Consider the following 18,495-nt stretch of genomic DNA (forward strand, 5'->3'; position numbering starts at 1 on the left):
TGGGCTGAAGAGATGGCTCAGTGGTTAAGAGCACTGATTGCTCTTCCAGAGGTCCTGAGTTCAATTCCCAGCAACCACATGGTGGCTCACAACCATCTGTAATGAGATCTGATGCCCTCCTCTGGTGTGTCTGAAGACAGCTACAGTGCACTCACATACATGAAATAAATCTTAAAACAAAACAAAACAAACAAAAAAAAAATGCTGCCAATAGCCTCAAGAAAACCATGTCTGGCAAAGCTTTGGAAAAGCAAACTGAGAGTCAAGCTTGCTTTTTAATGCTTTTTTTTCCTAATGGTGGTGCTCCATGCAATTGTTCAGTAATTTTTATGCAGAAGAAACCTCGCCGTTTATCTTTTATTCCTTTTTTTTTTTTTTTTTTTTTTTTTTGTCAAATAAACCCCTTAATTGCTGTGTGAATTTTTGTCTTCAAAACCTAAAATCTAGGATTATATTCTTTACTTTAAACCAGCCCTTTGTGGAAGCCTGGCCTATTTATAGTAGGGAGTGTCTGAATGGCCCATTTCTAGCCCAAAGGACAGGGAAATGGCAGCTGTGTCATGACAGCTTTATTGCAGTTTGGGATGAACATATTGACATCAGCTCCCTACTCTGACCTTCTCATTGTTGAATGACAATATGGCGCAGGAAGCTGCCTCCACATTGCCTGCCTGCCTGCCTGCCTTCCTTACGAGCAAGTCAAAAGCGCATCCAAGGAGATTATGGATTTAACTCAAGTTTGACACATCACATTTCATTTCACTGGTAAAGAAAGGCTGAGGTATGACTCATAATTTATTTTAAATCATTTTAAATACACTTAATTATGCACAGAAAAAAAGCTGAGCTCCAGAACAAAACTCCTGCTGCGTTACATTATATCATCTATAAAAACACGGCATGTATGATGTTCTGTCCACGGAACGCAAGGGAGAGAGGGGTGTTCCTAATTCCTGAGCATCCCTGCTCTCGGCATTGTATATGTCTGCAGGATGGAAATGTTTTACAATGTGCATATATTACCTTTTAAGTATGTGTGTATTGTGTACACATACAATGACACAAATTCTCTAAGAAGTGACCTGCTGTGGTGATCCACACCATTAATGGCAGCATCTGGAAAGAGGCGGTTGGATCACTGTGGGTTTCGGGCTAGCTTGATCTACATAACGAATTCCAGGCCAGCCAGGCTACACGGTGACATTCTGTCGGAAAAACAAAAAACAAAAACCCAAAACAACCAAACAAAACCCAAAAATATTTCCAAAAGGCATATAAATTAGAATTTAGAAAGTGTTTCTTTCATATCTATGTTCCAAACCATAATTAATTCCAGACATTCTTTAACCACCCTGAGTAGATGTGAGAATAACTGAGTGGCAGTATCCAAGTGTTAAAGCACTCAGGAACTGGCTCCAGGGCCATTTCTCACTCTAGAGCTAACACAATATAGTGCTGCTTTTTACAGACTGAATGAATGAGGGAGTGAGGGAGCGAATGAATGAACAAGTCAACAAATGAGTTCAGAAATGGACAAACGCTATCTTCACACATCACAGTGAGAATGAACAGTCACTTCCAAGCTGTACCCGCAGCCACAGAGACTGGCAATTAAGAGAAAAGGAGATGAAGAATCTCACTCTTGAAACAAGGCTTAGTGGCACATATCTGCAAACCGGGCACTCAGGAGGTAGACCCAGGAGGATTAGGGTTCAAGACCAGCCTTAGCTACATAGCAAACCTGAGACCAGCCTGAACTACAGACACTCTGTGTCAAAGGCACACAGAACAAAAGCAAGCACAAAAGACACATGGGCTTGAGCCAAAGCTCCAAGGTAGCATGCATGCTTGGCCTGCAGGAAGCCCTGGTTCCCACCCCAGTTCTAATCAAATAATAATCATCGAACTCTTGGATCTCATTTGGATGATTGACAGGTCATTGTCTTCTGAGGCATTTCCTGTGAGAACTCACCCGAACCTATCTAGTAGGAAAACGTGGAGTGTTCTATATCAGTGTTAGTCTGGAGAGCCCGAACACAGTAGATTCTGAATCCACTAGGTGTGCGCCTTTGTAACTACTTCATTAGCCCCTCTTGACTACAGAATAAAAAATCTAATGCAACAGGCTAATAGAATTAAATATGACAATATGGGCTGGAAAGCTTTAATACATGTGTGTGTGTGTGTGTGTGTGTGTGTGTGTCACAGACCCTGTCTGAGAGGAAGGTGTTATAATTAAAACACACACACATAATTAAGTTATATATAAATATATATATATTTCATATATATTATATGAAAACAATCTCTGGGGATCCAGCTTAGCTGGTAATGCTCTCACCACACAACTCAAGTAAAGGAGTTTGATTCTTAACCCCCACAAAAAAGCCAAGCACTGTGACTGCGATGTGCCCATATACCTAACGAGGGCAGGCAGAGACAAGCGGATCTCTGAGGCCCACTGGCTTAGCACACCTGTGAGTGTGAGATTCAGTGAGAGACCCTGTCTCAAAAGATAAAGTACATGATGACTGAGGAATGACATCCGGGTTGTCCTCTGGCCTGTACCCACGTGCGCATGTGTACAGGGACAAGTCCACACACACTGCACACACACACATGCACATACAACATGTAACACACACACTACACACATGCACAAACTACACACACCACACTACATCACACACACACACACACACACACACACAAATGTGCACTCATGCACACACAGCAGGAAGTCAGGCCTATATGAGAAATGATATGTTATATATATTAAAAAAAAAAAAAACAGCAAAAATTGATGTGTAGTTACTGCTATAAAACAAAACTGAATTGACCATGCTATAAGGCATGAAGATTTTTCATTTTCTGGGTTTTTTTTTTTTTTTTTTTTTTTGGTCTGTTTTTTCACATATTCACTAATTTGTACGTAGCTGGGGGTCACTTGAAAGAGTTAGTTTTCTCGTCTATCATGTGAGCTGTGGGGATCGAACTCAGATTGTCAGGCTTGGCAGCAAATCCCTTTACCTACTGAGCCATCTCACCGGCCCCAGAACTGGGTATAGAGTTAGGGGAGACATAGGGCTTGGAAAGCAGTTCAGTTGGTACAATAGTGACCTAGCAATGCATGAAGCACATAACTGCTACCCCAGAACTCAGGAGGGAAACAGGATCAGAAGGTCGAGATTACAGCAGGTTGGCTTTGTATTGCAAGTATTACCTCAGCTACACAGCAGATTAGAGACCCTGACTGAAAAGTAGTGGGGGAGGGGGTCGCATAATTTAAATTGTAACCTAAACTTCTCTTCCTCCACTGTCTCCTCTGCTCTTCTCTCCTCCCTCTTATCCTTCCTGCCCTGAGATAACCAGAGTACAGCTGCCAGGTAGATCCACAAATTGAAAACAATCATTAAAGACATAAAATCTGGGTCTAATGCTTGAAGCCCAAGAAGAGTCCAGTGTCTCAAGAAACAGCTGACTTCTGGAGCTGGCCTAAGTTAGAAATCTGATTTTTCCAGCTTGCTTTCCCTTTTCTTATTCTGTGGCATAGGCCCTCACTGTGGAGCCAAGGCGGGCTTCAGGTTGAAGATCTCCCTACCTAAGCCTCGGCGTTTATGCTACTGTACCTAGCTCAGATAATTTTTATTTTTCCAAGATTTTTTTTAATACCATGCATTTGTTTGAGGAAGTGTCAAAGTGCACACATATCAAAAGGAAGAGTGTCAGAATCAGCTCTGATCTTCCACCGTGTTGGTCCAAGGGTTCTAACGCAGGTTGTCAGGTGTTGGGGTTGGTTTGATGCTGCTATGTGTTCAAATCCTAAATTCTGGACCCCAAGATCTGGTTGCCCCCAGACCAGTGAATTCTCATGCATGCTGGCCTTTGTAGTGTAAACCTTGCTACCTGGATTAAAGCTACTGGTTAATAAAAGGCTAGAGTCTGTGGTCAGCTGAGAGAGAAAGGCAAGACCTGAGAATCCAGTGAGGGGTCTCGAGAGAGACTACAGAGAGGAGAAAGGAGATGGAGGGAGGAGGAGGTACCTTGCCTCCCTTCTTGCTCACAGTGAAAAGTTGGCGTGCTTTGTTATTGTGTGAGAGACAGAGTTATAGTTTACTTCTAATTACTGTACTAAGAGTCCCATAGAACAGAAATGCCTTTAATCTGTAAGACCCTTGCCCAAGGACAGATGCTTCCTGAAATGGTAGAGGGTGTCCATATAAGATAAGAAGCCCCATATTGTTACTTTCCTAGATAAGTTTGGCTGAGCCAGCTGTTTCACATGTGCTTCACCATGCACAGGTGGGAGGCACATGGGTAGGATCTCTGTTGGGATGTGTCTTGCCTCCAACTGGACGATGGTGGGAAGTTTAAGCTCACGCCTTCATAAGTACCCAGCCAACACAGCTGGCGGCCATTTTCAGGACTCTCAGAATGGACCTGGTCAACATGCTTCATCCTGGACAATATTTAACTAAGGTTTGCTTCGAGTTTGGCTTGGAATTGTGGCGGTGGTCTTATTCTCGCCTGGTGGGTTTAACGACCGGGGTTTTGTGCGCTATGGGTTGAACTTGAGTTCTGCCGGTGAGTTGTACCTTAGATCCTGGCCACTTCCTTTTAATTTTCTGCTCCGTAGAAGCCCAAAGCGACAGTCCTAAACCAGCCACGTCAAGGAAGCAGGGAGATGGGCTGTACCAACTTGGATGTGAGTGTCAGCGCTGCACCTTCCTGCCAGGTTACCTTGGGCAGCTCACTTTCCAGTTCTTCCTCCCGGGTGAATCACAGGATTGGCCCGGTGTTGGGAGGTAGAGAAGGCCTGTCTGTTCAGTGCAGTCTGCCTCAGTATGCCAAGTGCTTCCAAAATGGTGGATGAAGGGAGGAACGGGCCTTGAGTCCTGTAAAGGAAGGCTGTGGACAAAGAGAACTCTCAAAGTCTGCAGTACGGTTGCTGATGTGCAGATCGCCACAGTTGGTGGCTTCTGGTGGGGATGCAGAAGGGGAAGAACTCAGTAAGGTTCTGGCCACTGGGAGTTTGACCATGCTCTAGTGAGTATATAGGCAACACAGAGTGGACTCCCCCCTTTGCTTCTTAATGTTTTGGGTGGGGGTCATCTCAAAGGTGGAGGTACAGTACCTGGAAAGACTGGGAAGTGAAGATGCTCAAGGTTCATGATATAAAATTCCCAAATAGTCGATACAAATATGAAATGAATGAATGAATGAATGAATGAATGAATGAATATCTATGGAAACCAGCCTGGGAGGAAATTGCAGATCTGCAGAAGATGACTATCAGAAAGCTTGTCTCCCCTTTAGGTAACTGGAGGGCATAGGACATTCATGAAAGCACAGCTGAAGAACTTGGAAAGCCCAGCTAAGTGATGCTGGCCCTGGGACTGGAACCCCCCCCCAGCCACACCCAAACCCTGACTTCTCATCAATACTCAGGAGAGCAGTCTGCTACCTTGATTCCAAACAAGGGACGGAGCTCACCTTTCTAAGTATTGGAGAGCTGAAGGAGCTGATTCTAATCATTTCCTTGGGTGAGCATCGCCCGTCATTCAACCCCAAGCTTGCCCCTCTCTCCGGACTAGGAGTTCACAGATGTAGGAGAACAACCCTGTCTATTTTAAGTCACAGGAAAGGAGAGGACCAACCCAAGGTGCCCATGCGGCTTTGTTCCCCCCCCCCCAGCAGAAGCAAGGGTTCTGTGAACACACACAGTGTTGTTTCAGCACAGATGTCGGGAACAGGAGCCTGTAAATCTGCCCAGACAATTCTGTTCTTGAGTCATTAAGAACAAGCAAGTGGGTGGGAAAAGTACATGGGATTGCTGTGTGTGCTCATGGTTTGTTTATAGAGCGATCATTTCTAGACGTGTTCTCTCTTTTTCTTTCTTCTTCTTCTTTTTCAAATGAAGAACCCTTTCTATGTTTGCCTGTAACATCCCACCTTCCTTCCTGCCCCCAGTTCTCCCATACCCACTTAAATAGAAAAAAAAAAAAAAAAAAAGCTGAGTATTACAGAAATCGCCACAGATTTAAAGAATAGGTTACAGATTACACTGTCTCTCTAAACCAACTGCACTTATTCAGTCAAAACAAGCAATTTACTGATATGAATAACGTAGGCTAACAACTGAAACTGAACATTGTGCATTGCGCAAAGAGCCGGAACGACCCGTACCAAGTCATAAAAATGGCATTTAAAGGGCTTCTTCTGTCCCTGCTATAGGATTGTCCACGTCACTGAGCCTTGGGTTCTTGAATGTTGAAGTGAAAGCCCTTCGTGCCTTGGACATAGCAAGGCCTCATTAAGCTGTCGCTGCTGGCTTCATTGGCAGTTGCAGTAACTGGCAGACGGCTAGGGGAGGATTTTGTGGGTTTTGTTTTTTGTTTCCAAATCCCATTGGTTCTCTTCTCCTACCTACCCCAAACCTTGCTGTCTTAAAGCACCCGCAGGATGGTGGCCCTTAGCTCCCTTGTGGAGAATTCACAGCAGTTAGTACCCCATGTTTCCTGGCCCACTGGCTGCTTCGCCTGGCTGGCCCAGCCTCTCCTTCCTCCCTCCACTCCACCAGGGTTGTGTGAAGCTCCGCTGCTCTTCATTGTTTTCTCTCCTACTGTTTGTTTTTCTGACTTCTCAGCAGCCCTCTGTCTGTCTGTCTGTCTAAGGCCCCAGGGCCAGTTACTCTGTGACACAGTCCAGCAATGTCCCTGTGTTGACATCTGCTTGTAGCAGAGTGCTATCAGGTGGAGAGAGAGATGGAGAGAGAGAGAGAGAGAGAGAGAGAGAGAGAGAGAAGAGGATATTAAATTTTTCCCTTGGAAAAATAAGGTTGGCTTTAAAGACATGTTCCGTGGTGCAGACCTAATAACTTAGATCCATAATTTCTCCTCTGCCTGCTCTAATTGCCAAGGCTTCTTTCCGAACACTGACCACAATGTTACTGCTTTTCTGTTGGCTAGTGAGGCTGCGTTTACATAGGGCTTCACCCACAGGTACCAGGGAAACCGCCTAAGCAAGGCTGGAATTGGGCCAGGAGAAGAGCTACTGAGGGTGTACAAAGTCATCTGCTTTGTCATCTGGAAGCAGTGCTGGCTGGAACCTTAGAAGTGTAAACAAGGCCAGCAGGCCACCAGGGCCTGAGACTGCCAGGATTTGTCCCCAGCCAAGGGCACTCCAGGAGTCTATGATCAAATTAGGAAACTCAGAGCGTTGGCCACGCTTTTCTGAGAGAGAGCAGGGATGCTGTCAGTCAAGCGGCATTAATTTCCGGTGGCTCTAAAAGTGCCATTTACCCTCTACACTGCAGGGTGGGCCGCTCGGTAGGACTTGAAGCTAAATGAGGCAGGAAGAACAACTCTTGGTGAGGATTTTGTGCCTCAGAATTAAAAACAAAGCAAAAAGGCCAAACCTATTTTTATATTGATTGCAAATACTATTGCTAAGGAGTCGCTTTTCCTTAAACCCCCTTTACAGAGCCACATGTGACCTGATAGGGCTTGAGATACTTCAGCAGCACCTCGGGGGACACAAGTGTGGCTGGCCTACAGCCTTCTCTGGACCAGGTGGTTTGTCTCTGTTTTCTTAATCCTGAGTACCCACGGTGTGTGTGTGTGTGTGTGTGTGTGTGTGTGTGTGTGTGTGAGTGTTTTATCAGAAGACAACCTTATGTGCTGGCCCAAGTCCTCTGTCTTGTTTTAGCAAGGGCTCTTTGTTCTGGTGTGTATATAGAATGAGTGTCCACCTTTATGTGAGTTCTGGGGATGCTAACTCGGTTTCTTATTCTTGTGTAGCGAGTGCCTTGTCCACTGAGCCACCGAGCCATCTCCCCAACCCTCTCCCAGGCTGTTAGCCATTTGAACAGTGTCCTGACTATAAGGACATGCTCTTCAGGGAAAATGGGTGGAGCCAGGCTGAGAAGGCTGGACAGAGTACGGGGACATCTGCAGGGGCCTTGGAACAGAGTGGGGTGGTAGGGTAAGCCAGGGATTTGCTGCTGCCCTGTCTTAGGATTTTCTGGTTTAGAAAATTATGGGACACTTGTCATTTCTAAGACACAGGAAGAAACAAAGTCATGTGAACATGTAGATGAAGCCCTAAAATGCAATTTGCCTCAATAATAAAGCTCTGTTGGCTGTCCATCCGATGGAATGTTTGGCAGTGTTGGGTATCTGATAACACGACTGCTCCGAGACGTAGTTAAGGGGGAGGGTTTTACTGTAGATATGAGGGGGAAGAATCCAGAGCAGAGAGAGAAAGTGGTAGACTGAACATGGCAGACTGAACCTAGGCATGAGAGTAACAGGAACATAGTGTGTGGGGGGGAGGGCAAAGGGAGTGTGGGCAAAGGAGAAGGCCGAGAGCACAAGAGGGACTGTAGCCAAAACAGCAGAATTCTAAGGAAAAGGAGACGCTGGGGCGGGAAGGGGGGAAGGCAGCTCCTGAGATGGAGGAAGTTAGGTTTGGGGGTTGTGAGAACAGTGGGGTGCCAGCCAGCCTGGACTCTGAAATGTGCATCGGGTACTTGTGATGCTTTGGTATGCTAAGAGATGCCACCAGCAGCCATTTGTCCCTTCTGCCGGGGATCAGAGAAACTCCTTTGGTAGAGGGAAACCAGCTTCACAAGTTCCTGAGAACTGCCAGAATTTGGACCTATGGAATTTCCTTTGGACCTGATATTGGTGATATTCTGTGTGTGCGTCTGTCAGTCCAGCAAACACGTGTGGCTAGTCAGCACTTGAAGGGCAGCTAGTGGAGTGAGGGACTCAGTGTCCATTGAATCTAGATGTTGGCACGCCGTTGACGGCTGTGGCTGTGGAGCTAATGCTCCGCAGGTTTACACAAAGCACCGTGGGAAGGGAAACGCAGACTGTTCCCTGTTTGTCTAAATCCTCACAGATGAAAATCCAACTTATCTGTTAATGAATCCCGGCCATGGGAGGAAAAAAAAAATTTTAGTTTGTATTGAAAGTGCTTTAATTCCTGTCTAAATGTTGAACCATAATAACTTCTCCTTTTTTTCAAAATTTCTGTGAGGGAAAAAAAAAAAATATATGTCATTTTCTGCTTCTGGAAAATGGAAGCATCGTTTTCGGCACGCGCCCACCCTCTCGCCGCGGGCTTTGCCTCTCTAGGCGTCTCACGTCACGCTATGATTCTTACAGTCTGAGGCATAAGCACATTCTTCTGTTGCTCATGGAGGGCCTGGTGTCTCACCCTGCTCTCGACAGCCTCTCCATCTGGAAGCTCACTGGATTTCAAACGTTTCTGTTTGGGAAATGGCCACGTTCTCCTCTGCACGTACTACAGATAGTTGTTAGGGAACTGTCTGGAACAGCAGACCAGAGCATCAGCCCCGGGGCTGCTGGACATCCTTGACGCCGAGGTCCCTTCGGCCCACAGAGAGTGGGCACCCAGGGAAAGGAGAGGACTGGCTTCTCTTGCTGCCCGTTCAGGGGCCCAGCCTCTAGCATTCCCTTCTCTAAGGCTGGAGTCCCGACCTTCGCACGAAGCAAAGGTCAAAGGAAGAGGCGTGGAAGAGTGGAATAAAGAGTTGTCACACATCCCTAGGGTTGGCAGGAGCGGGGCAAGCACTGGGAAGCAAGTGAGCACGAAGGAGGCTTGTCCATTTAGAACACGAAGAACTAGGGGTGCAGGACTATAGCTCACTCCTTAGTCCCAGCACTCCGGAGGTTAGGGGCACGAGGGTCTCTTGTGAGTTCAGTCAGCCTGGTCTATATGGCAAGGAACTGTATAGTAAAACTATGGCCTGGGGGAGACAGCGGAGGCAGGGATGGGTTTGCTTCCCAAGCTGGCGGACTTGCGGTTGATTCCCAGAACCAAGGAGAAAGCAGGCGAGTGTGGTGGTGCACACCTGGACCCCCAGAGGCCTGTGGGGTCCTGTGGGGTCCTGCGGGGTCCTGTGGGGTCCCTCTGCTTGCTGAGCAGCCAGTCCGGCTGAGAGGCGCTGCAAGCCAATGCCATTCTATATTGAAAAACAAAAAAGATGGAAGTGCCTGAGGAGTGACACCTGGGTGTGAGTGTGTGTGCAAAAAACGTGCATGCCCTGGACCTGGAAGAAGCAATGTGCTGATGGCTGGGAGCCAAGTGACTGAGACAAAAAAAAAAAAAAAAAAAAAAACAACAACAACAACAAAAATAAAAAGCTTTTTTGAATCCACAAATAAAAGTCTGCTAGAGCAGGCCTCTGAGGTCAGAATTCTTGTAAAATCAAAACAAAACAATGCAAAGCAAGAGAAACCCAAGGACTTGACCAGCCTTAGACTTTGAGGGCCCTGGGAGGGGACCAGGTGTCTGAGGATGTAAAGGTGAACTCCAGACAAGGCTGTGAGGACTTTGAACGGTTGCTCGGCCAGGCCTGCTTAGCTGATACCGGCTCCTAACGAGCAGGATAAATAGCACCCGAGTCGTGTACTATGCAGTGAACTGCAGTGTGTGAGAACCCTGCCTCAGGTCGGCAGAAAACACACGCGTGCAAATACGTACACCAGCAGAAAACATCTCGCCAGGAGAGCTGAGGTGGAAGGTGTGTAGTCTTGGGTTGCAGAGGCATGTGTAATTAATCACTTCAGATTTGAAGATTGGTTTTTTTTCCATTTTAATTAATTAGTCAGTAGACTCATTAAGGTTCATTTTTCATGTCAAAAGGCAGCGGGATCACAGGGGAGTGGGGATAGGGTTAGAACCCGTGGTTGACTGGGACCCACTGTCGGTCCCTGAATTAAAAAAAAAAAAAATCTCTGCGGAAAGAGCTGGAGTCCAGAGCAGGGGAGAGCACACGGGTCTCAGCAGGTCCACGAAGGGAAGACTGGGACTCTTGTGTTTATAAGAACCTGCATTAATTCTCGGTATCGGTCAACTTTCCTTTGATAAACACAGCTCAGGAGGAAAGGCTGAGTTTCTATTTTGTGTTGCGTTGCTTTTTTCAAGACCGGGTTTCTCAGTGTAGCCCTGGCTGTCCTGGGACTCCCTTTGTAGATCAGGCTGTCCTTGAACTCACAGAGATTTGTTACTTTGTGTTGCGGTGGCATGGGACCTCATGGCCAGAGGACATGGTAAAGAATTATGACAGCCAGAATTTAAAAGACAAAAAGAATGTGTGGAAAGGTGGCTCCATTGGCACAGCGCTTGCCTCGCCTGCCCATGGCCCGAGGTTCCATCCTCAGTACCACGTAAAACCAGGGATGGTGACATCGGCCTGTAATAGTAGCACTTGAGAATCAGAGGATCAAAAAGTTGAGGTTCTCCATTACTATGTGCCAAGCTCCAGGCCAGCCTGAGCTACTGAGAAACTTCAGCATCCCAGCATCTTCAGGGTCTGTCCCCGATGACTGAAAATCCTTCTTCAGCTTCTATAGTTTCCAATAGTGCCACAGGCTGGTGACCAAGCCTTTATCAGGACTTCGAGGAGCATTTCAAACTCCAACTGTAGCAGTTTCTCACTGAGAGTCATTGGCTGTTTGGCCAGTGGAGTTGTTTTCCAGTTAGGACACAGCAAGAGGGCTAAAGAACACACAAGTCACCACCTGGACCAGTCCTGATGTCACGCCTGACTGGAGGTACGCTCTCTTCTTTGTACATTTGTTTCCAGTTTTTCACACACACACACACACACACACATACACACACACACACAATGATCAACATACATTGAAGGCTCAAAAATGATAGGTTTGATGAGTAAAGGAACTGCGCTCCTTGATGTAACATGTCTCTTGACTTCATCATAAGGCACATCTGCATGCATGTGATAAATGTACATATCTCAGACTGGGAGACAGCTTGGTCACTACAGGGCTTGTTGTAGAATATGAGCTCCTGAATCCAGACCTCTAGGACTCTTGTGAAAAGCTGATGCAACAGTGTGCACCTCTGACTCCAGTTCTAGAAGAAGGCAGAGAAGGGTGGACCCCTGGAGCATTCTGGCAACCAGTCTACTCCAAACAGTGAACACCTGGTTCGGTAAGAGGCTCTGTCTCAAAAAACAAGGTGAAAGTGAACGAGGGAGAACAGGCAATAGAAGACCTCCACATGTATGTACACCTGTACAGATACACACACATGAACATGTACACATATACCACACACACACATGCATGTGTGCATGTATATATGTGTGTGTGTATATATATTACATATATGTATTTTTATGCACAATGCTATTTAGCCATTTTTAGGTGTATGGTCCAGTTTCATTAAGTATTTTTACACTGATGTACAACCCCTCCTTCATCACCCTCAGAATTCTTTTTAACCCCCCTAACCATCACACACCAGCTCTCCTTGGCCTCTCTTGCCAGCCTCCGGACACCATGGCTCTACTTTCTGTGTGCATGAATTTTTGTACCCGTGGAACCTCATAAATAAGAAACAGTGTCACATTGTCCCCTGTGATCGGCTTGCCCCATTTCACATGATGTCTTTAAGGCTCATCTGCATTAGAACATGTGCCTAATGCTGTCCTTCTTGGAGATTAAGTGACATTTTATTTTTCTAGTCACCTGTTCTGGTTTGCATATGAAATGCCACCCAAAGGCTCAGGTGTTCAACCCGAGCTACCGTTTAGAGAGGGTGTGGAAGCTTCAGAAGGTGGGGTCTACCTGGCAGATGGGACCTTGAGGGATCCGAGTCACCCTACTTCCCTTGTACTCTCTGCCTCCCGGGAGGTCACAACATGAAGCAGTCGATTCCGCTGTCCCCAGCTGAGCCATCCTGCCATGATGGATGACATTCCCTAAACTCGATGGGTGAAGACGAGCTCTCCCTCCATGAGGTCGTCCGGGGCAGGTATTTTACTATGGCTGTGTGGGCGCCCTAATGTGGGCCTCTGTTTTACGGCCCTGTGAGGCACACGGCTGTGAACGTGGGATGGCAGAGAACCTTCCCTCTGCTCACACTTGTTTTGGGAGCATGCTCAGAAGTGGAATTGCTGGATCCTGATTAGCTCGGGGTTTAGATTTTGAGGACTCACAGTGGTGTCTTCCACAGCCACGGTCCCGATTCACATTCCCACTGCTGGGCTCCTTGCCAGCACCTGTCATCTTCTGTTTGCTTTGTAATAACCATCTGATGGCTGTCAAGTGGCATCTCATTGTGGCTCTGGCTTCCATCTCCCCAGTGACAGCCATGCTGAGCGTCCTTCATGATCCCCAAAGCTGTTGACAGCAGACATTCAAGCCCTGCTGAGAGCAGTAAGGAGCTTCCCTTACCCAGAGATCACTGCAAGCATACTTGGGAGTCCTTAAAGGTGTCATTCAAACTTGGCAGGGGGGTGGGGGTGGGGAGTCTGAGAAGGAAACACATGTATGGAAAGACGAAGTTGCTTTGAGTAAGCTCTCAAGTGTCTGGATAGTCCACAAAGACTTGGGTCAGCCAGGAGACATTCGTACTTATGCTGCAGTGAAATAAATATGGCCCATCCTGCGCCTCTAGATTGAACCCAGGCAGCTTCAGCAGCTGCTGCCCTGGGTTCCTCACGAACCTCAACGGAGCCGTGGCTCTGTTTCTTTTCTACACCTTCCCAGAGGCCCCAGGTTCAGAGAACTGAACCAGGACAAGGAAAGGCCTGTGCAGACCCCCACTCCCACCCCCAGCCCCTCTTGTCTTGCTGCTCCAGGACTTGAACATGCCACCTCCTTATTGGTCACATCATTCCAACTGGATCTGAAATCAGTGCTTTTGTCCATGTGTTTACCACCTAGTTGTCCACCTCCTTCTCCAGACTCTCGGGCCCTGAAAGGAAGGACCTTGTCTCTCTCCCAAGCGCAGAGTAGACTCTTGCTAAGTGTTGGTTGAACAAAGAGATGGTCAAATTCAACACAATTCTGCCTAAAGGTCCCATTCCCTCTTCACGCGTTGTCCTAGATGCCGCCTCTCCTTTGTCTCTATCCATACTCTGGGCCTCACCCAGGTTGTTTACAATTAGATTTATCTCTTTTGCTTTTGGAAGGAACTGACATGCATGTCACAGGACACATGTAGAGGTCAGAGGACAACTTGTATCTTATTGTTTCTCTTCTTCCACAGTGTGGGTCCTTAGAGATCAGGCTTGGAGACAGGAACTTTACCCACAGAGCTATGTCATTATCCCTGGTTTGTACCCTAGACAAACTATTATTTTAAAATTATGTGTATGTCTGCGTGTCTTAGGGACAGATGAGGTGTGTGCGTAGGTGCAGGCACCCTCAGAGTCAAAGGCATCGGGTACCCCTGGACTTACAGGCGTCTGGGAGCTCCCTGATGAGAGCGTTGGAAACTGAAGCCAGGTCCTCTGCAAGGGCAGTTTGTGCTCTCAACTCCTGGACCAGTTCTTTATTCCCTCACTCAGTTTTATAGAAACAGTTTCTATAAAAACCAAGTGTATCAATTCTGACATCTTTTCCTCCTCACATCTGGGCTGCCTTCATCCTGGCTATTCCATTAAGTACTGTAGCCCTGACTTTAATCTCTTTCTCTCCAGTCCAGCCCCAAACATTCCTTTCTTGTTATATTTTATTGAATCTTCCAAGCCAGGTCCATGCCTGTTACCCAAGCACTTTGGGAGCTGCAGCACTGGATAAGAGCTCTTGATTCACAAGCACAAAGACCTGAGTTCAAATACCCAGAACCCATGGGGGGGGGGGAGCAAGGCATGGTCACATGCATGCCTGAAATCCCAGCACTATAGCAGACAGAAACAGGAGAGTCTCTGGGGGATTGCTGGCTACACACGTGTACACACACACACACACACACACACACACACCAAAATAAACAAGCAATTGGATAATTAGATTATGATACATATGTAGAAGGACAGGATAGGAAGGGTGTGGAGGGGAAACCAGGAAGGGGGATAACATTTGAAATGTAAATAAAATAACCAATAAAAAAATACTCTGAGTCTATAGCCATGCTGTCAAATTCTGGTTGTTGGAAACATTATTAACATTGGTTAAATTAAAAAACAAAGACTATTGGAGAAGGTATAATTTCAGATTCTAAAAGAAAGGTCAGCGTACTAGTGACTCTTTAAGGTAGAAACTGATAGGGTGTAGAATTGATGAAGGGTCTGCACAGCCAAGAATTCAGCTCCAATCTTCCTGTTCACTCCTTGATTTTCATCTCCCACGTGGTCTACAGTGTGTCCTCTTGTTTCTGTCATCAGCCATGATGCTAAGGAAGGAAGCAGACATGGACTTCCGTGCTCACATCCCTTTGCTCCCATCAAGTATCTAGAAACTAACCACACAGGCATGCCATGAGAGTATGCATTACTTTGGAAGTCGAGGCCAAAGCCAACTGTCACCATACTTCCTGTTTAGCAATGGTTTTACTTTCTCTGGACATCCACTTGCTTTCTCACCAGACCAGTCCTTACAGTGCCCAGCCATCACTCATGCTGCCTCAGGCACTTTTTAGTACGCTATTTTCAGCACAGGGATGCTGTTGACACCTTTTCTGCTCTCCTGAGCTTCAGCCTGCTACCTGTTCGCCCTGGACAAGCTTGTCTCCTGCCCACCCACGTGTGCTGTACTTTTGTTAAGCTCTGAAGTGTGTCACGTGACACCCCCAAACAAGACCAGGAACAGCTAGGAAGCAGATGGGGCATCTAGGGTCTGCTCTTTGATTCTCTCTACAGAAGTCCAGCTGTGGCAATGCATACCTGCAACCCAAGGTCTAGAGATGCTCAGGCAGGTGTCCTGGGGTGCACTAGCCAGGCACTTTTCTCATCAAGACGTCCCAGATCCCACTGAGAGACTCTACCTCATAAAACAAGGCAGACAGCTCCTGAGGTTAACTTCAGACGGCCACACATACGGGCTCATGCTCACATTCACAAATAAATGATAAATAAACAAGTGCTTACCCAAAAGAACATCTTTCTTTCTCTTTCTTCCTTTCTTTTGTTGTAAAAACTATAAACAATCTGGGAAATATTTATGCACGGGTCTCTCAAAGTCCCATGGTGTGGATGTCCCCCTCAAGAACAACTGCTTTTCTGCCTCCATGACAACTGCTTTGATTCTCTCCCCACCTCATAGCGAGTTTGACTTTACCTAGCTAGATTCTCTCTCCCACTCTGTCTCATCACAATCCTCACACAGCCTTCAGTCACAGTTCGCCAGAGTCCATCTCTGATAATTAATGGTCTCCTCTCATTATAAATTCATGGGGTTTGCTGTGTTAGGGCAAACTCTTTTTTTTTTAGGCTTTATTTTCTCATTATAATTAATTTTGTTTTATCTGACTGTTTCCAGACAGCGCCTACCCCATGCCAGGATGTGTCTGTGTGTTTGTTCTTGGATCGGAGCCTAAAGAAAAGGCCATCAAATTAGCTGTTATGAGTGACAAGGATCTTCTAAGCACAGAGAAATTAAGTGACCTACAGGGCTCTATGACAGAACCCATGGGGGGGTACATCTAAGAAGATAAGATAGCCTGTTCCTGTCACCTTCCAAGATGACTGCTCCCAAACAAGTTCGGATAGATGCAGGATACTAGGACTAGAGCCTAGAAACTCCATCTAACTGGCCACTTGAAGAATGAACGAGGGGAATGCAGGGGGAAATTCACCCATTCATTCTTCTTGGTGGTGTTTAAGGACAAAGCTCTGTGCTTCGTGCTCCCAGGAAAGAATAAGTGTGGATTATTTTCCCCAGAAGAATATGCATCATGCCTGGGATGTTATCGGGTCAGCCCTGGAATGGTACAAGTAATGGGTGGGAGAAACAGATGGAAAAGGCAGAGAGAATACGTGATCTTCATTCAAGAGAAGCCCGGGGACCACAGCCCGCTGCCGGCTGGCAGATCACAGGGACTGCCACAGTCTCAGTCTATCTAGAAGCTTAAGGAACACTTCCATAAATAAGCGTCACACACTCTTAACCTAGAAGGCTTCACGAGCCAGTCACACTGTGAAGAAGGCTGTATTTTTGTTTACTTGGGCAGATCTACATTTGCATCAACAGTCTCATCACAGGGCCTGCCTTGCAGACAGTGGGACCTATCAAAAGGGCAGGCCCTGCCACAGGGGAATGGGCTAACCCACTAAGGAGGGCAGGGGCTCAAGCCCAGGGTCCCTGCCAGCTACTCCCTGACTGCACTATTCTGCCCTTCAAACACACAATCTGTCTCACAAGAGTAATTGGTGTTGCATTTTCAGGAGATGAGCGCGGAGTACAAAATATTTACCGGCTCTGGCACAAAATCGGTTGCCACCTCGGTGAATTAAATTCAATTAGCTGCCTGCTTGTCTTCCCCATGCTTGGAGTAACCGGAGGTGCTGCACCCTTGCCTGGCCTCCAGGTAAGGACTGACAGGGAGAGGGAGGTAGACACTTGGTAGGCTAGGCTGTTGGCAAGACACATTGCAGACAATCTCCTTCACGGCAAAAGAAGAATGGGCTCGGCCTCTGTTTTGCTTTTGCACTGAGGACTTGGTTCCCCTGGAGTTCGTGCACGGAGCTCTCTGTATGTAGCGGGAGACTACTCTGCTCTGGGGGCTTTCTCTACCACTGACATCTTTCTCAGCAGTGACAGCTCGAGGTCACACCCAGTCATACTGGGAGGAAAGCAAATTCTGAAGTTCGGGAAGCTGCTTGGAACTGGCCCCATTCCTCCTCTCCAAAGATCCCCGAGAATATTCCAGAGCAGTCAGTAATCAGATGGGAAAGCACACAGAATTCCTCTGAGTGACCATTACTCAGAAAACACTATGCACTTTTTTTTTCTCGGGCTGATGAATATGTTTATGTAACAGGGCAAGTCTCCTACTTAGCAGAGCTTCTAAGAATTAGAGCTATTAAGTTAATGGCCTGAGACAGAACCCCAAAGATGTCAACTCCAGTTTCTTTCATGATACACACCCTGGGTGCTGGGATACACTGCAGTGTTTAAGACTTAAAAAAAAAAAAAGTAAATTACTTTTCCCAACAGCCTTGAAAAGCACAGCTATATTATATACTTCATGTGATGTTGCTGGAGAGAGGTCACCTCAGTCAGGAGATGGCATTTAAAAGCCATTCCACTGGGTCTGTCACCGCCATTGTGCCTGGTGGTAGAGAAGTCATCAGGTTATTAGAAATGGCCAAGAGTTGACCAAAGACATGGAGGAGGCTTGAAGCTGGTGAGGAGACTTTAGCAGTCACTTTTATCTTCCTTCCCGAAGGACGGGTGGGTGTCTGGCTTTCCTTGGTTCTTCATCCTAGAACCTGACAGACATTAGAAGTTAATAAAGACTTGTGGTGGACCCTGGGTGCCTGTAGGCCTGACATGTGGGTAGGCTCACAGGAGGAGTTCAGCACAGGTCAGTATACTGTCTCTAAGGTCCACTCTGAAGACAGCCTTGGGGGAGAGTTAAGGCTGGAGAATCTGTCCTATGGACCATAGCACATAGCTGTCCATCACAGGGCCAATGGCCCTCAGCCTTTCGAGCTGTCTTTGAGCCGTGGCTTTTCTGCATCCAGGACTCAAGTCCATCCCAGATCTC

Source organism: Micromys minutus (genome assembly GCF_963924665.1).
Source record: "Micromys minutus genome assembly, chromosome: 3".
NCBI classification, from domain to species: Eukaryota; Metazoa; Chordata; class Mammalia; order Rodentia; family Muridae; genus Micromys; species Micromys minutus.